The sequence below is a fragment of the Sorex fumeus genome, unplaced genomic scaffold, assembly GCF_029834395.1.
Source record: "Sorex fumeus unplaced genomic scaffold, SorFum_2.1 ptg000008l, whole genome shotgun sequence".
Classification (NCBI taxonomy): Eukaryota; Metazoa; Chordata; class Mammalia; order Eulipotyphla; family Soricidae; genus Sorex; species Sorex fumeus.
The window spans coordinates 21,217,374-21,242,301 of record NW_026606065.1 but is presented as its reverse complement, the minus strand read 5'-3'; positions in this window follow the sequence as shown (position 1 = coordinate 21,242,301).

The following is a 24,928-nucleotide window of genomic DNA, read 5'->3' as shown; positions in this document are numbered from 1 at the left end:
GGGGCCACTCACCATCCGCCTCCCCTGGGCTGCACGCAATGACAGCAGCTCGGACCCCCACACTCAGGGCAGTGAAGGTTTAGGGGAGCTGGGGTCCGTGGCCGGGGATGCAGGAGCCCTAGAGGGGCTGAATGGACAAGCCCAGGCTGAGCCCTGACTGGCTGGGAGGGGTGTAGCACCCTACAAGCCAGGGAGGCTCCTGGCAGCTGGGCGCTGGCCCCAGAGGGCCTGCACGGGCCTTGGGGTAGGACTTGTCCAACACATGGATGCAAACGTGGGGGGGGGGGGGGCGACAGATGACAGAGACAGAGTCACGGTGAGGGGGACACGGAGACCCCCACTGTGATGATGGGCATGACTGGAAGTGGGCAGGAGCCAGCCAGCTCATCCCAGCCCGCGGTGGGATTCCTGTTTTACTGGGTAAAGTTATCATTTCTCACGGCCCCTGTCTCTGTCTCTCTTCCCTGTCTGTCTCCCTCTCTCTCTTCCTCTCTCCCTCCCTGTCCCTCTCCCTCTCTCTCTCCCTCTCTCCCTCTCTCCCTCTCTCTCCCTCTCTCCTCTCCTTCTCTCTCTCCTATCTCTCCCCTCTCCCCTCTCTCTCCTCTCTCCTCTCTCCTCTCTCCTCTCTCTTCTCTCCTCTCCTCTTCTCTCTCTCCCTCTCTCCTATCTCCTCTCTCTCCCTCTCCTCTCTCTCTCTCTCTCTCTCTCTCTCTCTCTCTCTCTCTCTCTCTGTCTCTTATGCTTCTCAAATAAGACTATTTCACTGCACTCTTCTCTCCTCTGGAATTCTTTGCCATAATAGAGAGTGACCTGAGCCAGCCTGTGGCCGCCCTGGCCTGTGTGTGCGTGTTCAGGGTCCATGGACCCCCTCGGTGTCTGTGCCAGCCCCTCACTCACCTCTGCTCACGGTTGCCAGGACTTAGGCCATGACTGTTTCTCCTGCCTGCTGTGAGCATGCGCCCCTTTATCTCCCCTTGACAGCCCAAACGCCACCTGCTGGGTCAATGTCCTGGGGCCTCCACCCATCCCGGCTGGCAGGGTGGGAGTGGGGGGGTGGGTGGCTGCGGTGTCTGGGCGATTCCTGTGCAGTTTCCTGCCAACACTGAGCGCCGGGCTTGGGGGGGTCTCCTCTCGTCCTTCCTCCTCTCCCTTCTTGCGGACAAGTCACTGGCTCTGTGGGTGCCCCGCCTCAGGGCTGTCTGTCCTCTGCGGGAACCAGCCCCTCCACCATTATCAAATGGCCTTGACAGGAGCCTCATCAGCATATGGAGCGCAGATGCTGGTGCCAGAGTGGGGGTGGGCCGGTGGGAACGGGGTGCCAGGTCAAAGGTCCGAGCTGTAGGATGGGGGAGGGGAGCCGGGGTCAAAGGTACGTACAAGTGCTGGATGCATCGTTCCCGGGTGCCAGGGGCAGGGCGAGGGCACGGCACAGGCCCCTGTGCTGAGGCAGGAGAGGCCACTCGCTGGCACAGCCTGGGCTTGCACAAACAGGGGAGGAGGGTTGGGGCCACTGTCCGCGACGCCCAGGGGTCTCTCCGGGCTTCAGGCTCAGGAACTCCTCCGGGGAGCGCCGGATTGAGCCCGGTCAGCCGCACCCGAGGCAGCCGCCCTCCATCACTGACCATCACTCCAGCCCTGTCTGAATCTCTAGGCGACAGCCCTTGTGGGATCTGTAAGGCCTGTGGGGCATCTCTGGGGGCTCCCTTGCCCTGGGGACGACCACCAAGGCCATGAATGGTGACACGCTGACCTCACGGTTCTCCTGGGTGTCTTCGGCCACCCGGATGGTCCCTCATAGGGAGGCCACTGCCTTGTAGACCACAAGCAGGTGCTTCTGCGGTAGCGGCCGGAAGCTCAGAGCACCCAAGTCTGGGTCCCTCCTCTCCCCCTGCCTGACACCCCCCTCCGGTCACTGTTGGGAGAGAAGCACAGTGCACATACACGCACGGACACAGCGCACATGCACACACAGGCATGGCGCACATATACACACGGACACAGCACACATACACACGTGGGCACACAGGTGTCCCAGGGCACACACGCGGGCACACTCCCAAGGCAGCCGGGATTCATGTTCCTCTGCAACCTGGAGCCCAGCCCCTGTGCCACCAGCCGTCTGCCCTGCCCGTCCCCCGCTCATCCTCTATCCTTATCCCCATTCATCCCCTGCCCGTCCCCAGCCCCCCAGCCCGCCCCGTCCCCTGGAACACGTTGCATTCATGACCTGACACCTTCAACACACTGTTTGCCAACTTGCAACAGGCGGTCATTCACCTCTGGATGAGAACAACAAAGTTTACCTACGGCCCCGGGCCCTGCCCTGTGCTCAGAGAGACACATAGGGGCTGACTATGCTCCTGTGATGCCCCCTGGCCTTGGCCCTGGCCCTGGCCCCAGGGTTCCTGCGCACCCGGGCCAGCCTGCCCGGTCCTCTGGGGCCTGTCTCAGGAGCCAGTCCCAGGGTATTCACCCCTGGAAAGGGTCTCTCCTGCAGACAAAGCAGGAGCAGGGGAGGGACCCTGCCCACCCAAAGCATCCCTGCTGCTCTTGCCCAGGACAGTCCACCATGCAGGAACCTTCTAGAATACTGCAGCTGTCCAGTGACGACCTGATTGTGAAAGCTGAGGCCAGCCCAGATGCGCACACACATGAGTGAGCGACATGTGCACACAGCACACACAACCAGCATGTTACACGTCTGAACACACGTGTAGGGCACATGTAGTAATCACTAAGCAATTGGGGGGGGGCAGCACACACATCACTGAGCAGTTGGGTGGCATTAGGTCGTAGGTCACCCCCCTTCCTTGGGCCCCAGGCCAAGGTGCGTCTCCGGGTCTCCTCCCAGGAGAGGAGTCGGGCCCAGCTGCACCCGCCTCTCTCCGCTTGGGGGAGGGGGCTTGGCCGCCTGTTTGTCTATCCCAGCAGCTCGGCAGGAAGGGAGGGACTCCGGGAGGGCAGTGCATGCAGCCTCTTGTAGGTCAGGACCCGGAGAAGCGAGCCACTGTCCATGAGGAGGGAGAGGAGGAGGAGGAGGAGCTCACGGGTGCCACATGGGTCCCACACAGGTGTCACATAGATATTACATGAATGTCACTTGGGCACCTCACGGGTGTCACATGGGTGTTACATAGGTGTCACGTGGATGTTACACGGGTGCCACGTGGACAATACATGGATAGCACATGGGAGTCACATGGGTGCCATGTGAACACTACACGAATATCACAAGGGTATCACATGAATGTCACGTGTACATCACACGGGCATCATATGTGTCTCATGGATAGCTGTAGGTGCCACATAGACATCACATGGGTATCATATGGGTGTCACACAGAGTCACATGGATGTCAGAAGGCACCACATGAGAATGACATGAGCAGCACATGGACAGCACATGGGTGCCACATGGACATCACACGGGTCACACCATGTCACACAGATATCACACATATGTCATGTGGGCATCCCACGGACATCCCATGGACATCTTTGGGTCCATTCAGGGCGGGTGGGCCGTTCGGGGGACTCATCTTGTTGTGGCCTGTGAACCTGTCATGGCAGCTGAAGAGCCGAGACGTGTCCCTTGGCTGGGACGTGAGGACAGGGACCTGTGTCCCTGTGGCATCCTGGCCCCAGGGGTGCACACTGGCTGGTGCAGGGGGTAGGGGGCCCCAGGCTGCGTCAGGAACTGCACAGGGGCGGGTGAAGCCAACTTCTGGGTACTGTGGGCCCCGCTTGGACGAGCCCTGGGCTCCTGCCCTTCGCACTGGCCTCTCCGTCCTTGCAATTCCTCTCCCTGGAGCCTCCGCAGTCTTGCTGTCCCCGAGTGAGTGTCCCTCCACTGCCCATCGCCCTGAGGCCCAGGCCACCAGATTCCTGCCAGCTGGGTGTTAAGCCAAGGGACAAAGCTTGGCGGGGCACCGCTGGGTCCCCCACGAGGCCTAGAGAGGAGAATGTAAACTGCCCGGCGGGAGTCTAGTGGGCCAAGGCTTTGTGGCAGATGCCCAGCTTGGTTCCTGCCCCACCCCCATGGCCCCACCCGGAGCCCCTGAGGAAGACCAAGAGTGGCCCCCAAACAAAGATCATCATAATGGAGAAGACCCCAGGGAGCCAGGGGACCCAAGGCAGGTGCTTGGCGGTTGGGGCACTTCTGGGGCAGCCCCAATCAAGAGGACCCCAGTATGGGCAGAGAGGGGGACAGGCAGAACCTGCGCTGAGTCGGGCCCTTCGGGAACCAGAACTGGGCCGGGAGTGATCAGCGCCGAGGCCATGGAGTGGCACCCAGCCTAGGCGAGCCATTTCGAGTGGGAGAAGGCACTGGCGCGGCCCCTCCCAGGAAGAGGTGCCCCTCGAGTCTCCCCTGGAACCCACACCCCGGGAGCCCACCGGCTGCCACACGGCCTGGGGAGAAAGCAGCCCATGTGCAGAGAACACGTGGCTTATGGGGGGCAGTATGGCTGGGACACGTGTGGCCGAGTGGGGGTCCAGGGAGAGGAGTGGGCAGGCCAGCCCCGGAGCCCCCACCCACAGGCCCCCACCCCGGAGCCCCCTCCCATGGGCCCTTCACTGCTGATGCACCCCCGCCCCAGGGGACTTTTCCTCAGGCCGTGTCGAGGCTGCAGGCACCCAGCATGCTGAGATGTGCCTCCTCGCCACTCTGCATGCCAGGTCGAGCCGGAAAGAAGCCGGAGCCTCTTCATGCCCGGCCGGTGCCCCTGCCCCGGCGTGACCCCTGCAGACACTCGTGCAACCCCACCTCAGTCCAAGCCCATCCCTCGGCCCAGTGCCCCTTGACCCAGGAGCAGTGCGACACGGCTCGGCCTCCTGGGTCCATCTGGCTTCTCCCTGCCAGGAGGAGGGGCCCGGCGCAGCCTGGCAAGGTGACCCAAGGCCACAGCGCCCTGGCCCTCGCCCAGCTGCCGGGACTCCTGTGAGTCTGGCTTCCCGGCCGCCGGCTGCCCATTCATCACCCGCCTTTATCTCGGCACATCCGGGAACAATACTCTTAAGTAAACACGGCCGCGGCAGGAGGCTGGGCCCCGCCTTTGCAGTTCCATGAGCTCAATGGGCACCGCGTGCATATGTGTGTGTGTGTGTGTGTGCGTGCATGTGTGTACCTGTGTGTGCATATGTGTACATGTGTGTGCGTGTGTGCATGTGTATACATGTGTGTGCATGTGTGCGTGTGTGTGCGTGTGTGTACATGTGTGTGTGCATGTGTATTTGTGTTTGCGTGTGTGTTTGTGTGCATGAGGGGGGAGTCGGCTTGGTAAACAACGATCCACCACCATCCGTGTCCCAGGAGATGCGGGAGCAACACCGCTTGCTCCTGAGGGGGACGGGTCACTGACCTGTCATCCCAGGGCACAGAACCTTCCAGAGGACGAGGCGTGGAGCTCCCTTCTGCAGGGAGAGTGAGGTCTCAGGCCTTGGGCTGGAGGTTTGGGGTCCCAAGCACAGGAAGGGGGGATAGCGGCAGTGAGAGCTGGGGAGGGAGCCCCCAAGCAGCAGCTGCCTGCCGGGGCTCCCACGCCCACAGGCTCTGCACTGTTGCCTGGCAGCCTCCTGGGACCCAACGATTTTCTTTTGAAATGGCCGAGGTTGGGTGCATCTCTGACAGCTCAGAGCCACCAGCTGAAAGGGAGCATTTGCTGTCGGAGCTGCGGCCCGTGAGTGAGCCTCTCCCTGCCCCAGTCCCAAATCTGTCTGTCCTCCCCCCAGCCACTGCCCACGTGAGGCCCTGCCCTGAGCAAAGAACACGGTTCCCAGGAGCCACAGCCAAGAGGAAGCCACAGGGACAAGGACGGGCGTCTCCCAAACGTCACCGCCACCTCCTCTCCCAGGCCCTGCCTGAGACACAGCTGCCCGGTCGGGGTGGAGGAGCAGCCCAGGGCCAGTCTGTTGTCCACGTCATCTGGACAGGGCTGGGGGTACTGCCTCGGTCACTCACTCACTCACCCTCACTCACACATTCACTCACACACTGACTCACTCACTCATACCCTCACTCGCTCACTCACTCACTCACACACTCATTCACTCACACATTCACACACACACTCACTCACACACTCACTGATACACTCACACACTCACTCACATACCCACACACTCACTCACTCATTCACACACTCACTCACACCCTCATTCACTCACACACTCATTTATTCACACCCTCACTCTTTCACACTCACTCAACCCTCACTCACACTCACTCGCAAATTCACTCATACCCTCATTCACTCACACCCTCACTCAGACACTCATTTACTCACACCCTCACTCACACACTCAGTCAACCCTCATTCACACATTCACTCACACAGTCACACCCTCACTCACACACTCATTCACACACTAATTCACTCACACCCTCACTCACACACTCATTCACACACTCATTCATTCACACCCTCACTCACACACTCACACCCTCACTCATACACTCACTCAACCCTCACACATTCACTCACACCCTGATTCACTCACATCCTCACTCACACACTCACTCACACCCTCACTCACTCACTCACACACTCATTCACTCACACACTCACACACTCACACCCTCACTCACTCACACACTCACACACTCACTCACACACTCATTCACACACTAATTCACTCACACCCTCACTCACACACTCATTCACACACTCATTCATTCACACCCTCACTCACACACTCACACCCTCACTCACTCACTCACACACTCATTCACTCACACACTCACACACTCACACCCTCACTCACTCACACACTCACACACTCACTCACACACTCATTCACTCACACCCTCACACCCTCACTCACTCACGCACTCACTCACACCCTACCCATTCCCATGACGGGCTACGGTTGCCCTGCCCCATCCCTTTGCCCCTCCCACCCGCATCCCGCCTCTTTCCGGTCCCCTAAGCTCAGCCGGAGTGAGCCCTGAGCATGACAGGTGTGGCCCCCCAAAAAATAATTAAAAGAATGGCTCTATTGGGGAAGAAAGCTATTTATTTCGAAAGACTTTCCTGGCGTCCCAGGAAAGAAGAACCCCATCAGTTCACAAAAACTCCCAAGTCTGGAAATTTCAGAGCAGGAGGCCGCACCCCGCAGCCCGTTCCTGGCCTGCCTACACCCAGCCCCGAGTGTCAAGCTCACGGCTCGCGACCTGGGTCTGGGCCTGGCTCAGGCCATCGGTGACATTGAGGTAGATGACGCTCTTTATCATTCATGCTCAGCATCCGGATGGTTCTCTCGGAATGTTGGAACACACGAGGGTCGCACACGTGTGAGGAAACACCATCTCGTTGCTTTGCTATCTTTGTTTATCTTGAAACTGTTCTTGTTTCATCGCCAGGCTATGTGCCATCCCAAGCAGCTGGTTAAAGCTCCGGCACTTACAGAAATTTATGGGGTGCGTTTGCTCCTTCACGCATCCAAGGGACACTTTATAACGAGAGTTCACACACAGTGGCATTCACCCTCCTGGTAGACAGGTGAGGGGTTCCACCACACTTGTGGCTGGGAGAACAATGCCATGTGTCACGTTTGCCCCCCCAAACAGAGCACACCCCCATCCCTCCCAAGTCCTCCCATGCTCAGCAGCTGTGCCCCTATATCCGGCCCATTCACAGGGTCATTCCATCCCGTGGCACTGAGCCCCGTGTCTCTGCCGTGGCTCGTTCCTAGAGCGCCACATTGTCAGAGCCTTTCCTGTGTCGAGCTTCATTCTTTATAGTAGACCTGAAGGCCCAAGCTCTCAGGTGGCCAGGTGTGTTTTTTCCACCCATGTGGATGGGCTGGAGCGATAGCACAGTGGTAGGGCATCTGCCTTGCGCACAGCCAGCCCGGCTGAGCCGGGTTCGATTCCTCTGCCCCTTTCGGAGAGCCCAGCAAGCTACCGAGAGTATCTCACCCGCACGGCAAAGCCTGGCAAACTCCCCGTGACGTATTCGATATGCCAAACACAGTAACAACAAGTCTCAAAATGGAGAGGTTATTGGGCCCACTTGAGCAAATCGATGAACAATGGGAGGACAGTGATACAGTGATACAGTGGATAGACGCGGCTCCACTTCTGAATGTGGCCTCCGAACACACCAGCCAGGGCAGCCGCAGGCCACGCCATGTCGCCGTGTCGCCAGAACGTCTCCATCCTCCAGGCAAGCTGCCAGGAGCAAAGAGCGCCTCTGTGTTTGGGTCCTGGGAGCTGCCACCAGCTTTCCACAGCACTGCCCCGCCTCACACCCACCCACGGCGGCTCGGAACCCCAGTTCCCCCACGACCCACGGCTCAGGGCACCAACCTTGTCTAAGTGAGTAGAGAACGCATCCCTTTCATTTCGTGGCACACGTGTCAGAGGCTGCAAGACGAGCGTGCTCTGGCACCATTGGGGGAGCCAGTGAGCACCCGGGCGGGGGTCTCTCTGGGGGAAGTTTCCTCAATCCCCTGCGGGTGGGCTCAATCAGTCACTCTGAGGGGAAGCCTCCCCTGGGCAGACACAACGGGCATCTTTAGCAGAGACTAGGGCCAGGGGTCCCCTTGAGGCCCCCAAGGCTCTTTGTCGGCCCACTGGGAACACGGACTTCTCACGAGCAGGCGTGCCCATCCAGTCCCGGGGCTCATGTCCACGTTGCACCTGGGGACTCACATCCAGCAGGCCTGAGGTTTCCCGGGACCCCACCACCAACACTAACAACAACAACAACCTGTCTCAGGGACTCAGTGATGAGGCGGCCTCTCCGCTCCCTCCTCCCTCCCTCTCTCCCTCCCTCTCTCCCTCTCCCTTCCTTCCTTCCTTCCTTCCTTCCTCTCCCTCTCTCTTTCTCTCTCCCTCTCTTCCTCTCCTTCTCTCTGTCCTCTCTCTCCCTCCCTCCCTCTTTCTCTCTCTCCCTCCCTTTCTCCCTCTCCCTCCCTCCCTCCCTTCACCTCCCTCTCTCTTTCTCCCTCTCCCTCTCTCCCTCTCTCTCTCCCTCTATCTTTCCCTCTCCCTCTCTCTCCCTCCCTCTCTCTCTCCCTCTTTCACTTTCTCTCTATTTATTTCTTTCCTTCCATTTTTCTCTTTGTTTCCTTCTCTTTTGCTTATTTTGGGCCACGGACACAGTGCTCAGGGCTCACTCCTCACAGGGCCCGGGGGACCATCTGGGTGTCGGGACCAGACCCAGGCCAGCACTGTCCCTGCACTGTCCCCCAGCCCTGCTGGTTTCCTGCTAACTAACTCATCTCCTTGTTCTCAGGCCCAGCTGTCCCTCCCATGCCGAGTCTGCCCCAGAGAGCCGCAGGGGCTTCGTGCCGGACACTGGGGGGCCCAAACTCCCAGAGTGATGCGGAGATTTTCCCACAGGCCCAGCGGCCACCCCAGTCCCTGTGTGAACTGTGACTGGGCACCGCCACACACACACACACACACACACACACACACACACACACACACCCGCCCCTCACCCCGCACTCCTCAGCTCATTCTGGAACCGTGTGGGATTTCCACCCTACACCTGCCTGTCTGTGCCACTCTCCTTCCTGCCTCTGGGCGTGTCTGGGGGAGCCACGGGGTCTGGAGGCACACACTAAGAGCACACGCTAAGAGCACACAGTAAGAGCACACTCTAAGAGCACATGCTAAGAACACACGCTAAGAGCACATGCTAAGTGCACACACTAAGGGCACATGCTAAGAGCATGCACTAAGGGCACACACTAAGAGTACACACTAAGGGCACACACTAAGAGCACACACTAAGAGTACACACTAAGAGCACATGTTAAGAGCACACGCTAAGAACACGTGCTAAGAGCACATGCTAAAAGCACATGCTAAGAACACATGCTAAGGGCACACGCTAAGAGCACATGCTAAGTGCACATGCTAAGAGCACATGCTAAGGGCACATGCTAAGAGCACACACTAAAAGCACACACTAAGAGTACACACTAAGAGCACATATTAAGAGCACATGCTAAGGGCAGAACTGCTTGTCTGAGTGAGGCTCCCGCGGCGAGGGCGGCTCACCTGCACCCGGCCCAAGACGCCTCCCAGCACAGAAGGGGCGTCTGTGGAGTCCCCAGGCAGAGGAGATTCTCTGAGTCATGTAAGCCCATACCCAGTTTTCCGTAAAATGCGTACATGCCTGGCAAAGCCCGTCCTAGGGTCGCCAGAACCCGCTCGTACTAGGAACATGTTTCTGCTGTCACGTGAAGAGCAACACCTTGGAAATAACCCCGAGGTGACGTGAACTGCTGACATGCAGAAGGGAACAGCCTGTGGGGACTAATTTCATTTAATTTTTTTGTTGTTGTTCTGGGGGAATCACACCCAGTGGTGCTCAGGGCTTGCTCCTGGGTGGGATGTGGGGGACCAAGAGAGTGTCCAGGTCAGACACGGCTGGGCACGGCCAAAGAAGACCACTGCTTTCCCCATGGTGCTGTTGCTTGGGCCAAATAATTCGTTTTTCTATAAAAAGCAATGTATCTCTCTTCAGCCAAAAGGAGGAGCAGGGGGCTATGGTGCTGCCAGCAGGTCACTCTGTACCTGTGAGGCGAGTGCATCAGCAGCCTGATGGTGCCTTCAGACTTGCAGATACCCCAAAATTGCTGCTGTGCCTTTGCCCAGACCCCAAAAAACTTGGGGCAAAGTGTACCAAGAAAGTAAACGGCCAAAACTTACATATGTGGGAGACACACCCACAAACCACCTTCAGCTCAGCTATATAATTGGAGGCAAGGCCTCTCTGGTTCCTGATCTAACTGCTTAACAGCCATGATCCCAGAGACTCAGAAACAAATCTCGAGACCCAACAGCTTTTGGCAGAAATGCGTCCGGTCCCTGCAGTAGATTATGGCGCTAGACCAACCCAGGTGGGAATAGGTTTCATGCCTTGGCCTTTTCCCCCTGGTGGCCCAGTGGCCAAGATCCTCCAGAGGTCACTGGACAGTCAGGTTTGGGTCCGCAGTGACGAGACACACGGGGCCTCACAGGATGGGGGTGAAGCCAGTCCTGTCCTCCCCACCCCAACAAGACCCCAAGTCGCCGCCCACAAACGTCCTCTCTGGCTCCTGATCAAGCTACTTAATGGCCATGATCCCAGAGACTCAGAAACAAATCTCGTGACGCAGTGGCTTTTGGCAGAATGTGTCCAGACTCTGCAGTAGGTTACTGTTGCTGGGCCACCCCAGGGGGGAAAGGGTGTTGTCCCTCCGCCTGCTCCCCCTAGGTGGCTCAGTGGCCGTCATCCTCCAGAGGCTGTTGGACAGTCAGGTTTGGGCCCTCAGTGACGAGACACATGGGGCCTCCTGGGATGGGGGTGGAGCTGGTCCTCTCCTCCCCGTCCCAACGAGACCCCGAGTCGCCTCCCATGAACAGCCTTTCTGGCTCTTGATCAAGCTGCTTAATGGCCATGATCCCAGAGACTCAGGAACAAATCTCAGAACCCAGCAGGTTTTGGTAGAATTCCCTCCAGATTTAAGTGTTAAAATTTCGGAATTTCAAAATCATCCGGCCTCTCCTGCAGTCATGCAACATCATATGCTACTCTTAACCAGCAATAGAAAACAAATTGTCTACTGTTGCCTTTTCAGCAGATCTGAGTGTTGGAGTAAAATCCCAAATAATGGTGGTGGGTCTGATGTCAAAATATTGAATGTGATCAAAGTAGAGAGAGAGAGAGTAATGTGGAAATCACCTGCCTCACAGGTAAGAGGAGGGTGTGGGATGGGGGCATACTGGGGTTTTTGGTGGTGGAGAAGGGGCACTGGTTAAAGGTACAGTTGTTTCATTGTATGACCGAGACTTAAACTCAAAAGCTCTGTTACTGCTCTCACAGTGATTCAATAAATAAAATTATAAAAATTGAAAAAAAAAGTAAGGTGGAGTTCATGCCCAATTCAATCAGCTAATCAGTGGCTGAATAAATAGCAGTACTCCTACATAAGAAAAAAAAAAGGAGGAGCAGAAGGGAACATGAAAGCCCCCCACCCCCCTGTGCATGGCCCGCCCCCATCCGCTGCCGTCATGGCGGCTCCTGGTTTCCTGCCCTGCTCTGAAGTGCCTTCCAACTTCTCTCCATAAAGAATCACTCCTGCCCAATATCTTCCTAGAAGAATCACTGCCTCTCTCGCTAGCCAGGACGATGGCATGCCCTTCCAGGAGAGGGTCTATCTCTCTTCTAGGTTTAGCCTAACAACTGTTCACTGGGGAACTCCTAAAACAGTGCTCCCAGCCCAGACAAAGCAGCCTCTTCCTCATGCCCCAGGACTGCAGCCACCGCATAGGCTGAGACTCACCCATGACCCACGATCTTCTTAGTTGCTGTTTGCAGCCCAATTCAAAATCCCCGCAGTGCATATCGGAGGGAAAAATGTTTTCCCAGCTCAGCTCCCCGGTTTCTCTTACGTCTGCTGCTCACACATTCCATAATTCAATACACAAAATCAGTCAAGCAGATGGTAAGTCGGACATACCAACTCCCTTAAGAGAACGGCAGTCCCGGGAAAAGGAACCACCACGAAACCTTGGGTAGCCAGGCGGTGATCTGCCCATCCAGGGATGCCCTTGGCTGGCCACTCCCCCCAAGGAGGCCTGGACACCATAGGGGACAGTTCCCTACAGTGCGGTGGGGTGGCAGGGGCCCCTGAAGCCCAGGGCCACTGTCCGGAGCAGCTCCAAGGCCAGCCCAGGCTGGACAGACAGACCCGGGCTACAGGCTGTGCACGCAACGGGTCCCGCCTCCAGCCGAGCACAGAACCGGGAGCAGCCCCGGCCTTCAGGTGGGTGCAGACCCCCTTAACCAGGGCCGCTCGGCGCTGACGGTGGTGCTGATCCTTGGGTTCAAGCAGCTGCACACACAGCTCAGAGCAAGCAGGGCCAGGGCTGGCCGGGGCTGGGCCAGACGATGGCCAGGAGGGTGGCCATGGTGGAAAGAGTCTGTGGGGCCCTGGGGTTCCCCCGAGAAGGAGCGGGCCCCGCCTTCCTTCCGGTCACTGCCCTCTGCCCAGGGAGCGGACGGCGGCGGGAGGAAGGCAACGGTCCTGAGCGTCCTTCTCACTGGAGGCCACGTCTCAAGGCTGCCCGAACTCGAGCGAAAGCGTCGCGGCCAGGAGAGACCCCGCCGGGCGGGGGTCCGGCAGAGCGAGCCACAGTGGCGGGCCACAGGCTGAGCTCACAGGCGGGAGGACGGGCCTGGACACTCCCGGACGGGCACGGGTGCTGCTGGCGGGAGGAAACGGGAGGCGGGAGCGATTGCTCGGACATGCTTCCTGCCATAAAGCCGCCGGCCTCTCTCCCGCCGGAAACCAAGTGTTTCCTTATTGCCGGGCTGAGGCCTGGGTCCAAGGTCCCTAAGTGAAAGTCCCAAGCAGCCATGGACACACCCTGGGGGACACGGAGTGCCCTGCGCCGGGAGGGGCTGCACCCAGCTCTATCCCGGGCATAACGCTCGCTTGGAGCCCACAGCCTTGCTCCTGCCCCGGGGCCTGGACCCCCCCATTGGACACTGCCCACCTGCTGGGCCCCAGCATGTCCCCTGGCAGCCCTGGACGGGGGCTCTGAGGGCCTCAGCCCAAGTGTACGGCACCCGCCTCACTCAGAAAGAGCCTCCTCTAACTCAATCAAAATTCAGTGTGGGGTCCGGGGAGCGGGAGGAGAGAGAGAGAGAGAGAGAGAGAGAGAGAGAGAGAGAGAGGGCCCATGTTGCAGACACTTTGTGGGGAAACACAGGGCCGTGAGCATTTGCACCCCTGGGAAGTGTATGTGTGTGTGCAAGAGTGTGTGTGTGCAGGAGTGTGTGTGCGTGTGCAGGAGTTTGTGCATGTGTAGGAGCATTTGTGCATGTGGGAGTTTGTGTGCATGTACAGGAGTGTGTGCATGTGCGGGAGTGTGTTTGCGTGTGTGGGAGTGCGTGTGCAGGAGTGTGTGCGTGTGTAGGAGCGTTTGTGCATGTGCAAGAGTGTGTATTCGCGTGTACGGGAGTGTGTGTGAATGCAGGTGTGCGTCTGCATGTGCAGGTGTGTGTGTGTGTGTGTGTGCTGGGGTGCATGTGCATATGCGAGAGTGTGTGTGCGGGAGTGTGTGTGCATGTGTAGGAGTGTGTGTGTGTAGAAGTGCATGTGCATGTACAAGAGTGTGTGTGAGTGTGTGTGTGTGTGTATGTGTGTGCAGGAGAGTGTGTGTGCGTGTGTGTGTGTGTGGGAGTAATTGTGTGGGGGGATGTATGTGCTGGAGTGCGTGTGTGAGAGTGCGTGTGCAAGAGCACTTGTGCGTGTGCAGGAGTGTGTGTGTGTGTGTGTGCATGTGTGTGTGTGTGTGCAGGAGTGTGTGGTGTGGCGGGTGTGTCCGCTGGGCGGGGGGGCTGTGCACTCTCTCCATTCATAGACAGAGCCAGGAAGCCGTTGACTCAGGCGGGACCGGCTGAACTTGGCAGCCCTGAATTATCTCAGAGCATCCCCCGGGATCCCGGGAGGAAATGAACCCGAGCCTCTGTTTCCAGTTAGGCAGAATTAACTCTGTAATTGGGTCTGGCAGGCGCTGAGGCCGGGCTGCCATGGGCGTGTTCTGCGAGCAAAGCCAGACTGAAGCTTCAGCGGCAGTGACCCGCTGGGCCGTCGGGGTGGCAGGGCTTCCCACCGCCCACCCCTCTGCAGTCCTCCGGCACGTGGGCTCAACCCGCGAGCCCCAGTGCTAACCTGGGGGCAGCCCAGAAACCAGAAGTGACAGGAGGAACCGGGACAGTTGGTCCTGGACATCCAGCCTGGCCTGGCAGCCCTGGGCAAGGAGGGCGCCTCCTGTGAGCCTGGAGCGGCCAGGCTGGGTTCGCCCCCCCCCCCACCGTGAATGGGTGCCTTCTCCAGGCCGAGCTCTGGCCCCCATCTTGGCTGACGTCCTGGTCCCCTACCTGAGACCTGGGTTCCCACCGCCCCCTCCAGAACATTCCACATTGGTGATGGGTTCCAGAGGTGCCGGGTGGTTCACGGGACCCCTCAGTGCCAGCTCTGTTCACTCCGAGCCACGTTCTCCCCACGCCCCCGGGGCTGGAAACAGTGGGGGGGGGGGGAGGGGGCACTGGCCCTGCATGGCACGTGCTGACTGCCAGCCACGGAGCTCAGAACCGCACGAGTGTCAGCCGCAGAGCCAGGGAGAGGCAGGGGCAGCAGGGGCCGCCTAAGAATAGCCGGGCTGGCCGCGGCCTCCTGCTGGCGGCCGCCTCAGCCACCCCACATGTCAGGGGAGAGGCCGGGGCCGTGGCAGGCCACAGAAGGCTCCACGCTCACCTCATAACAGGCACCTGGCCTCAGCACGGGGCCTGGGGACGACGGGGACCAGGACAGGGCAGGCCTGGGGTCCACGTGGAGCCTAGACAGACACAAGGTCTCGGGCAGGGCGGGCATATGTGTAGCATGTGACGACGGGTTTGAGAGAAGGACCCGGGATGGTGGGCAGTGGGAGCAGAGGTCACGGCCCCCAGCCTCCTGGAAGCCAGCAGTACTGCCAGCCTCTCACTGCTCAGCGACTGTCAGCGCCAGCCCCCAGCATGCCCTGCCCTGCCGCACACACCTGTGCCCACACCTGTGCCCATACCTGCCACTCACACCTGTGCCCACACCTCTGCCCACACCTGTACTCACACCTGCCATTCACACCTACGCCCACACCTGTGCCCACACCTCCAGGTACCAGGAAAGTGAGACCTGGGCTGGCGGCTGTGGGGGCTGGGCTGCAGGGACCCTCCTGTCCCCACTCAGAGAAGCAGGACCCAGCCGGGAAGTGGCACCTCCAGGCTCCATCCGGCGAGAGAAGGGGGTACCGGCACACCCAGTGTCCAACCGGCTGTCTCTGCGAGACAGACCATCCTCTGCCTCTCACCCTCCTCTCTGGCCCTCAGATCCGGGGTCCAGCTGGGCCACTGTGGACACCACGATGCACCTGCTCCTGCCTGCAGAGGCCCGAGGCATGGGAGAGGGGCATGTGCACACACATTCACACACGTGAACACACGTGAGCACATGCACTTGCACACAACAGACACACATATGAAAAGACACGCGTGATCTCAACATGTACAGGCATCCAAACACATACATAAGCACTACACGCGCTCACACGCCACCCCACAGATGCATACAACTGCATGCACGCACACACACACATACACAAACACACACGCATACATATGTGCACACACACGGTCACTCTGGTCCTCTGGGAACCAGATTAGGGAACAAAAGTAACTCACATCTTGGCAAGGGCAGCCCACCCAGCCTTGCACCCAGACCTGCACCCAGACCCACACCCAGACCCGCACCCAACCCACAAGGTCCCCATGTCTGGACACACCAGCCACCGCCGTGCTGCTGATATGGAGGACAATGATGGCCAGAGTGTTCGACCGTCACCAGATGAAGATCTCAACACGTGGGGGGCAGCACCCTGAGGGTTCCCTTTGTCTCCCCAGGGTCTGCAGTGCCCCGGCTGGCTAGCCCCGGTGGCAAGCCCCCTTGGGCCTGACCACCAGCCTGGGAGGACCCACGCTGGTCTGAGGCTGCTGCTTCCCATCTGGTCATGGAACGTCTGTCCCAGTTGGCATTAGAGTTCTAGAACATTTTCCCCTAGGGAGTGGCTGGCCCACTGGGCTCTGGTCCACCGCCTGGGCGTCCCTGGATCCACGGATAGTGCAGCGGTGGGGGAGGGGGAAGGGGCAGGATCCTCTTTCTCTGGTGAGGCTCTTTGGCTTCGCGCACTCAGGGACCTGCTGCTGTCCCGCCCCCTCCCCACGGGTAAAGTCTGGGGAACCCCCAGAGTGGGAGCCCAACCGGCCCCCTCCGCCTGAAATGAGACCCCCCCCTCCACCAGCTCTGGAGCGTCTCGCACGGGAGCCGGCACTGGGGACTGAACACCCGCAACTCTGCTCCCGGGTGGTTCCCGGACGCCCACTGGGGGAGCTTCCGCCCCCGTGCACTTGGCTCTGTTTAGGCACTAAGTACAGGAAGGTAGTGGTTGTGCGAGATTAGTTTCCTGTCGGTGTCAATTGGCAGAGCAGAGGCAGGATGGATGGATTAGCGGGAGGGCAGCCCCTCCCCGCCCGCCGCCGGCTGCAAAGGGCCCTTCAGCTCCAGACCTGCATCTTCACGGTTTAAGGGAATTCCAGAAGCCGGGCCACTGGGGCTGGGGTTCGGGGGTGGGGGTGGGCGTGAGGAAGGTTGTTCCCCCCCCCCCCCGCCCTGAGGCCGCTCCTGACACTTTCGCTGCTGTGGGTTTATGTGGGGTTTGGGGTTTCTGTTCGGCTGTTTTGATCTGGGACGTGGTTCTTCTTTTTACCGTATTTGCTCCCATGGGCTAGCTATCTCCTGGGATGTGAGGGCTTTGTTCCCATTTGGGGATGAAGGAGCAGGCCCCAGGGCGGGAAGGAAGAAGGAATATCCCAGGCAGAGTGTGCAGGCTGGGCGTGGGTGCCGCTGTTTCCCACGCAGCCCAGAGCAAACGGGCACTGGGCCAGGCAGGAGGGCAGACTCCTTCTAGATCTTCCCCACTCCGAGAGACCGTGGCGAGCGTGGGAACTCGCTCTCCCGTCCCGTTCTCCAAACGGGCTTCCAGGTGTCAGGTAAAACCCGCCCTGCGGGTGAGGGCGGCGTGCGGGTCAGAGCCGGCTGTCCAGTCGGCAGGCGGTCACTCAGACTGGCGTGAATGCTCTGAGCCCTTCCCGGCATCCGCGGGCAGCAGGACACACAGGCTGGGCACACCCACGCCCCCTAGCTCGGTGCTGGTCCGGGTCATGGTTTCTGCAGCCTGGCCACACAGGTCGCGGGAGGGTCCTTGGGCCTGCCCACCCCGCAGAGGTACCAGTGACTCTGCCAACAGCCCTCCCAGCAGGAGCCTGGGGGCCCCAGCACCAAGGCAGAGTCCTGAGGCTCCAGGAGATGGGGTCCAGCGCAGGGTGGCAGAGCACCCCTGTGGCTCTTCCCAGCTTCAGCGTCTGCTGAGGGCACCGAGCTGGAACCCTTGGGCATGCTGGAACCTTCCTAGAGCCGAGGAGGAAGCCGGCCGGGTGCCAGCTGCAGCTCGCGGGGCGGAGAGGCGGGGCGGGGGCTGCAGAGCCTCTTCCTTCTGCCAGCGATCCCTCACCGGGCAGGAAGGAGCACCCTGCACGGAGCCGCGGGTGCCCCACCCCTGCCAGCTCTGCCTCTGACCCGCACAGCAGAGCAGAAATCCAGGGGCAAGTTCATTTGGCACAGGGGCCACACGCAGGCTTGGCCGGGCAGCCGAGGGCAGAGCCACGGGAACAGTCCACGGGGCAGGGGCAGTCAGGGCGCCCTGGGGGCATGGCCAATGCTGCCCAGCTTGCTCATCTGGGGCCCTGAGCCCCACAACCCTCTGCACCGCACCCCTGCAGCCCCCTGTACTACACCCCTGCAGCCCTCTGTACCACACCTCTGCAGCCCTCTGTACTACACCACTGCAGCCCTCTGTACCACACCTCTGCAGCCCTCTGTACTACACCCATACAGCCCCCTGTACTACACCCCTGCAGCCCCTATACTACACCCCTACAGTCCCCTGTCCACACCCCTGCAGCCCCCTGGGCTACACCCCTGCAGCCCTCTGTACCACACCCCTGCAGCCCTCTGTACTACACCCTTGCAGCCCCCTGTACTACACCCATACAGCCCCCTGTGCTACACCTCTGCAGCCCTCTGTACTACACCACTGCAGCCCTCTGTACCACACCTCTGCAGCCCTCTGTACTACACCCATACAGCCCCCTGTACCACACCCCTGCAGCCCTCTGTACTACACCCCTGCAGTCCCCTGTACTACAGCCATACAGCCCCCTGTGCTACACCTCTGCAGTCCCTGTACTACACCCATACAGTCCCCTGTACCACACCCCTGCAGCCCCCTGTACCACACCCCTGCAGCCCCCTGTACTATGCCCCTGCAGCCCTTTGTACTACACCCCTGCAGCCCTCTGTACTACACCCCTGCAGCCTCCTGTACTACATTCATACAGTCCCCTGTACTACACCCCTGCAGCCCCCTGTACTATACCCATACAGCCCCCTGTGCTACACCCCTGCAGTCTCTTGTACCACACCCCTGCAGCCCCCTGTACTACACCCATACAGCCACCTGTACTACATCCCTGCAGCCCCCTGTACTACACCCCTGCAGCCTCCTGTACTACACCCCTGCAGCCCTCTGTACTACACCCCTGCAGCCCTCTGTACTACACCCCTGCAGTCTCTTGTACCACACCCTTGCAGCCCCCTGTACTACACCCATACAGCCCCCTGTACTACAACCCTGCACCCCCCTGTATTACACCCTTGCAGTCCCCTTCCCTGTGAGCCCTGACAATGGTCCCAGCCCTGCCCTGCCCCTCAGCCAGCCAGAAGTAGCCCTAGTGCCCGTGAGTCCCTGTGGCTTGAGTGAGGCCCCTTGCCAGCCCACAATGTGGGGGTGGGGCATGCAAAACCCTCGGATGGACTGGGAGCTTCTCTGACAATGCGACAGAGAAGAAACACGCTTCCTGCTGCCCTCTACACACACATACACACACAAGCACATAAACATACATGCGTACACACATAGGCACATGGGCACACAGGCACACACACATGCGTACTCACACACACGTGCACACTCTCACACACGGGTAGTGCATGCCGCCTCACCCAGCCCCCCTGTCCAGCTGGCCCAGAGGGCAGAGTTCTGCCGCACTGGGGACACGGGTGGCAGCAGTCACTGGGGCAAAGGCGGTGTTTACCAGCCGGGAGCGGGCGCTGGGCAGCAGCGCTGGAACCGCCACGGTGCTCTTGGCAGCCGCGTCTTCAGTGGAGGCCAAAGGGGACGGGGACGGTGAGCAAGCGCCAAGCAGCGTCCTGGGGCAGGCCCTCGGTCAGCAAGCGGCTGGGAAGGAGAGAGCCAGCACAGGTGGTCAGTGGCCGCCTGCAAACGGGGGAGCGTTGGCTCCGTGTTCTCTTCCAGGGGACCCCGTGAGGCCGAGTATAAGGCCCTTGGATCGGAGCCACCCAGGCAGGCCTGGATGCCGCCCCAGGGGGACGCTGCGGCTGATGCTAGGGGTGCAGTGAGAACTAGGGCTGGGGGGACGCCCGCATCACTCATCAGGGTCCATCCCAAGGCAGTCTGAGGGCCCGTCTGTCTGAGCAGGGCTGCTGGACATGCTCCCTTATAGGGGAGAGTTCCAGAAAGTTCCGGCATATCCTACATTGCATGGAACTCTCTTCCTTTTGGTGCATGGATGCCAAGAGCCTTCGGGGGCAGGCAGCCAAGGGACACAGAGATGGGTGCCGCCCCCCCCCCCCCGCCACCACCACCCCACGGCCCAGCTCCGCACAGTGGCTTTCCAGGGCTGCCAGGCCCACCGGGCAGGGTCCCCCTTGCCGGCCTTGCGCGATCCCGGCCCGCGTGGTCTGGCCGGAGGCGCAGAGGCGGGGCTGAGCTCAGCTGCAGGCTTGGCGTCGGGCCCGGACGCTGCCGCTCCTGCTGCCGAGGGCGCTCACCCCCCTCCTGGGCCCCACGTCAGCCCGGGGAAGCCGGCACAGGAAACAGATGAGCCGGACACGCACCGCCCACGGAAGCCAGAGCTCCATTCAGAAAAAGGCGGCGCTGGAGGGGGTGCCGGGGCAGGGCAGAGGCTGCAGCCCAGCGAGCAGGCAGCCAGAGCCAGCAGAGGCAGAGCCCGGAGGACAGCAGGCGGGAGGATGTGGGTGCGGGCCAGCCCCGGGCGGGCGCAGGGGACACGCCACCTTCACCCCACAGCTGCATCTGGAGCTCTCAGAGCTTCCTGACAGCAGCCGAGGGTCGGGGGGCAGGGGGGGCTGCCACACCCGGCCCCCTGCTCACACCTTCCAGGCCTCACCTGGGGACCCCCAGGTGACCAAGGACCCCTCTCACCTCGGCAGTGCTGCTGGGACCCCAAGGTCCTCGCGACCCCGGGTGGTCTCCCAGCCCCTCAGTCACCCTCAGGCACAGCTCAGCACTGTCTGCAGGACATGGGGGCATAGCCCCAACTGACCGGGCCAAGCGAGGGCCCTCAGGATGACAGAACTGCCCTCGCTCTGGTCCCACGGTCCCCGGGTTTTTGCCACCCCGGGCCAGAGTGGATGTCCAGCCGTGCCCAGGGGGATCTACGGATGGTGCTGAGGACTCGGGTCCCGGGTGATGGTTTAGTAGGGACCAGCATCTAGGGCAAGGCTCCCCACCCTGGCTGAGTCGGGAGGCAGGGGCAAGCAAGACCGAAGGGGCTCCACTGGGGGTCCTGAGCAGGGCTCGGGGGAGTGCCCGGCCACTGCTGAGAGTCGCTGGGGTGCTGGAGCCAGTGATGAGGCCACTTGGGTGGGGGAGCTGGGGGAGACCAAACTCAGGCCTTGTGGTACAACACGATGCAGCTCGATCCCTGCACGCGAAGATACAGCCCTGCAGGATGTCTTTGGTGCCGCCCGGGGCCCTCGGGAAGAGCCTCACTGCCTTCGCAGAGGCCCTGTGATGCTTCACCCTGAGACGGGCACGCCCGGGCAGCCCCAGGGACCCCGAGGGAGCTTGTGCCCACCTAAGATGAGACAGGGTGCCTGGACTGGGGGCGGCCTGGGGTGCCTTGCCCTACCACCATGTCAGGCACGAGGGGGCCCAGTGCTCAGAACTGGGCCCGGGATTGAAGGGGGCCTGAGTGTAGGGGACTCTGGTTCCCGGCCTCCTGCTGTGACTGGGCACAGCTGCTACCCACCAGCCCGGAAGCACCCATTGCCGGCTATGCAACACGCATCAATGCACGGGCCGACACATGAGCTCCAGCGTCCAGTGCACGTACAAGGGTGAGACACGAGACAATGAGAGTCTAGTACACATGTGTATGCCTGAAATCACAGACCCTTAGTGGAACATACACACATGTGTGAGCTACCTGGGTCCAAGTGGTACACACACACACACGTGTGACCTACCCGTGCTCAAGTGGTACACACACACACACACACACACACACACATACACGTGAACTACTGGGCCTGAGTAGTACATGCACACACGTGTGAGCTACCCAGGCCAGAGTGGTACACACACACACACACACACACACACGTGTGACCTACCCGGGCTCAAGTGGTACACACACACATACACACACATACGTGTGAACTACTGGGCCCGAGTAGTACACGCACACACGTGTGAGCTACCCAGGCCAGAGTGGTACACACACACACACACACACACACACACGTGACCTACCCGGGCTCAAGTGGTACACACACACATACACACACACGTGTGAACTACTGGGCCCGAGTAGTACACGCACACACGTGTGAGCTACCCGGGCCAGAGTGGTACACACACACACACACACACACACACACACACGTGACCTACCCGGGCTCAAGTGGTACACACACACATACACACACACGTGTGAACTACTGGGCCCGAGTAGTACACGCACACACGTGTGAGCTACCCAGGCCAGAGTGGTACACACACACACACACACACACACACACACATGTGACCTACCCGGGCTCAAGTGGTACACACACACATACACACACACACACGTGTGAACTACTGGGCCCGAGTAGTACACGCACACACATGTGAGCTGCCCAGGCCAGAGTGATGCACACACATGCCCAGAGAGAGCACCTGAGGACAGGCTCCCCTAATGGGGCCGACCACCCCCCTGGCTGGCTGGCTGCTGAGGAGTTGATCCAATGGGGCAGAGGCGCAGAGGCGCAGATTCAGCCGGCATTACGGGACCCCTCAAAGTCCCCCTTGGCCACAGTTTCCACAGCCCTGCTGCCCAGCGGAGAGGCGGACGGTGTGCATCCACGTGTCTGCCACGGGCCTGTGCCATGCAAGGTTGTGCACTCCCTGGGTCACTGAGGCCCCCGGGGGTCAGACTGGGGGCTGCCCAGCTCGAGGCCTTCACACTGCATCAGGGGCTGCCGCCTGTCCAGGTGCCGGACACACACAGGCAGAGGCTGGGCAGGGTGACCCAGAGGGTGTTCTACCCGAGGGTCCTCACGGGGGACCCTCCCTGCCTCCTGCCAACTCATCCACTTCCCTGTTCCCCGACCAGGAGCCCCAACAGCTGGACCTGGAGAGGCTCAGAAACAGCCCGGGGGGAGGTCCAGCACCTGAGGCTCCCTGAGGGGTCAGGGGCAGCAACCTTAGGGAGAGGCAGGACACTGTCCACAGCCACTCCTGTGACCTTGCCACAGCTGCCCCTGGACACTGACCACATCCCCACAAAGGCACTGGCCACAGCTGCCCCTGGACACTGCCCATGGCCACTCCTGCCCACTGACCACAGCTGCTCCTGGGCACTGACCATGGCCACTCCTGAGCACTGACCACAGCTACTACTGGACACTGACCATGGCCACACACGGGCACTGACCACAGCTGCTACTGGACACTGATCATGGACACACACAGGCACTGACCACAGCTGCCCCTGGACACTGGCCATGTTGACTTTGGACACTGACCACAGCTGCTCCGGGAACTGGCCATGCTGCCCTTGGACACCGCCCACAGCCATCCCTTCTCCGTGTACAATCTCCTCCTGTGTGCCCCGTCCCCGCGCCGGCCTCCCTGCGGGCGACAGTCTCGCTCTGTCCCGGGAAGAAAGCACCAGTGTTGACCATGTGGGAACTGCCACGCGTCTGCCCAGCAGACAGGGTAGTACTTCCTCGGCGTGCCCGGCTGGGCCCTTGTGGGATAGTCCCCGGGCCATGGCCGCTCAGCAGGGCTGACCTCAGAGGACACTCGTAGGGTTCGTGGCCCTTCAGAGGGACCCCGCAGCTCCCGGACACTGGCCGAGGAAGGAGACATCCTGAGCTACAGGCGGTGGGTCAGAGGGACGCTGACGACACAGCCTGTCCCCAGGGCCTGGAACCCAGCACCGCTGGGGCAGCCCCAGAACCAGGCAGGAGAACAGAAAATCAATTCTGAGTGGAATCAAGCTAAGAGGAATATCCGGGTCCGTTGGCTACTCGGGAAGGGAAGGGGAAGGGGAAGGGGAAGGGGAAGGGGAAGGGGAAGGGAAGGGAAGGGGAAGGGGAAGGGGAAGGGAAGGGAAGGGAAGACGTGCTCAGCACTCAGCTGAACTGAACTCAAATCCCCCGCCCTGCCCCTGTGTCCTTGCACCTCTCAGGTCCCCCTGGGAGACCCAGCTGGGAGCTATCCGTGGCCTCACCAGGCATCCAGCTCACTTTCTGCCTCTCTGGAAGCTTCCGGGGGGTCTGCAGAGGCCAAGGCACTTAGCCAGCAGGGAGGGTGCAGAGGAGGGCTGCCGGGGTGGGGGATGGAAGGCCCTGCAGCACGGGAGGAGAGGGCCCATGCGAGCAGCCGCCCGCACCCCTGCACGTGGAAGGCTGGAGCGTGGCAGGGACGCAGGGGCTGGAGCACTACCTGTGGCCAGCGGAGCCCCTACCCGCCCTGGCTCCACCCTGGTCTGGCTCAGGGGCAGGGCCCATGCCCATGTCTCCTGCATGCCCTTGACCATGCAGCCTGCAACCGAACCCTGGCTGCCCGTGTGTGTCGCGGCTACAGGAGGGGTTGGGGCCTGAGCGGACAGTTCAGTGTCCACGGCCTGTCACTTGGTGACGGGAGCCCTTTCACAACATGTGAGCATGGGGTGGCATGCCCTTGGCGTGACCTTGGGCCCCTGGAGGCGGCATGGGGCAAGGTTTGTCTGCCGGGAGGAGGCCAACCCCTTCCCACCTTCACTCCCACACGGGGGTCCCTACGCTGACTCCCACTGGGTGTGGGGTCCGCGGCTCCCGACCTCCGGTTTCCCTGGGCTCCAGGTGGCTGCAGGGAAGGACTCAGCCCTGTGCACCCCAGGAGCTGCCCAATTGCCCTGGGTGGCATCTGCCAAGCCGGGCACAGCCTCACCCGCCCGTGACTCTCTTCCTG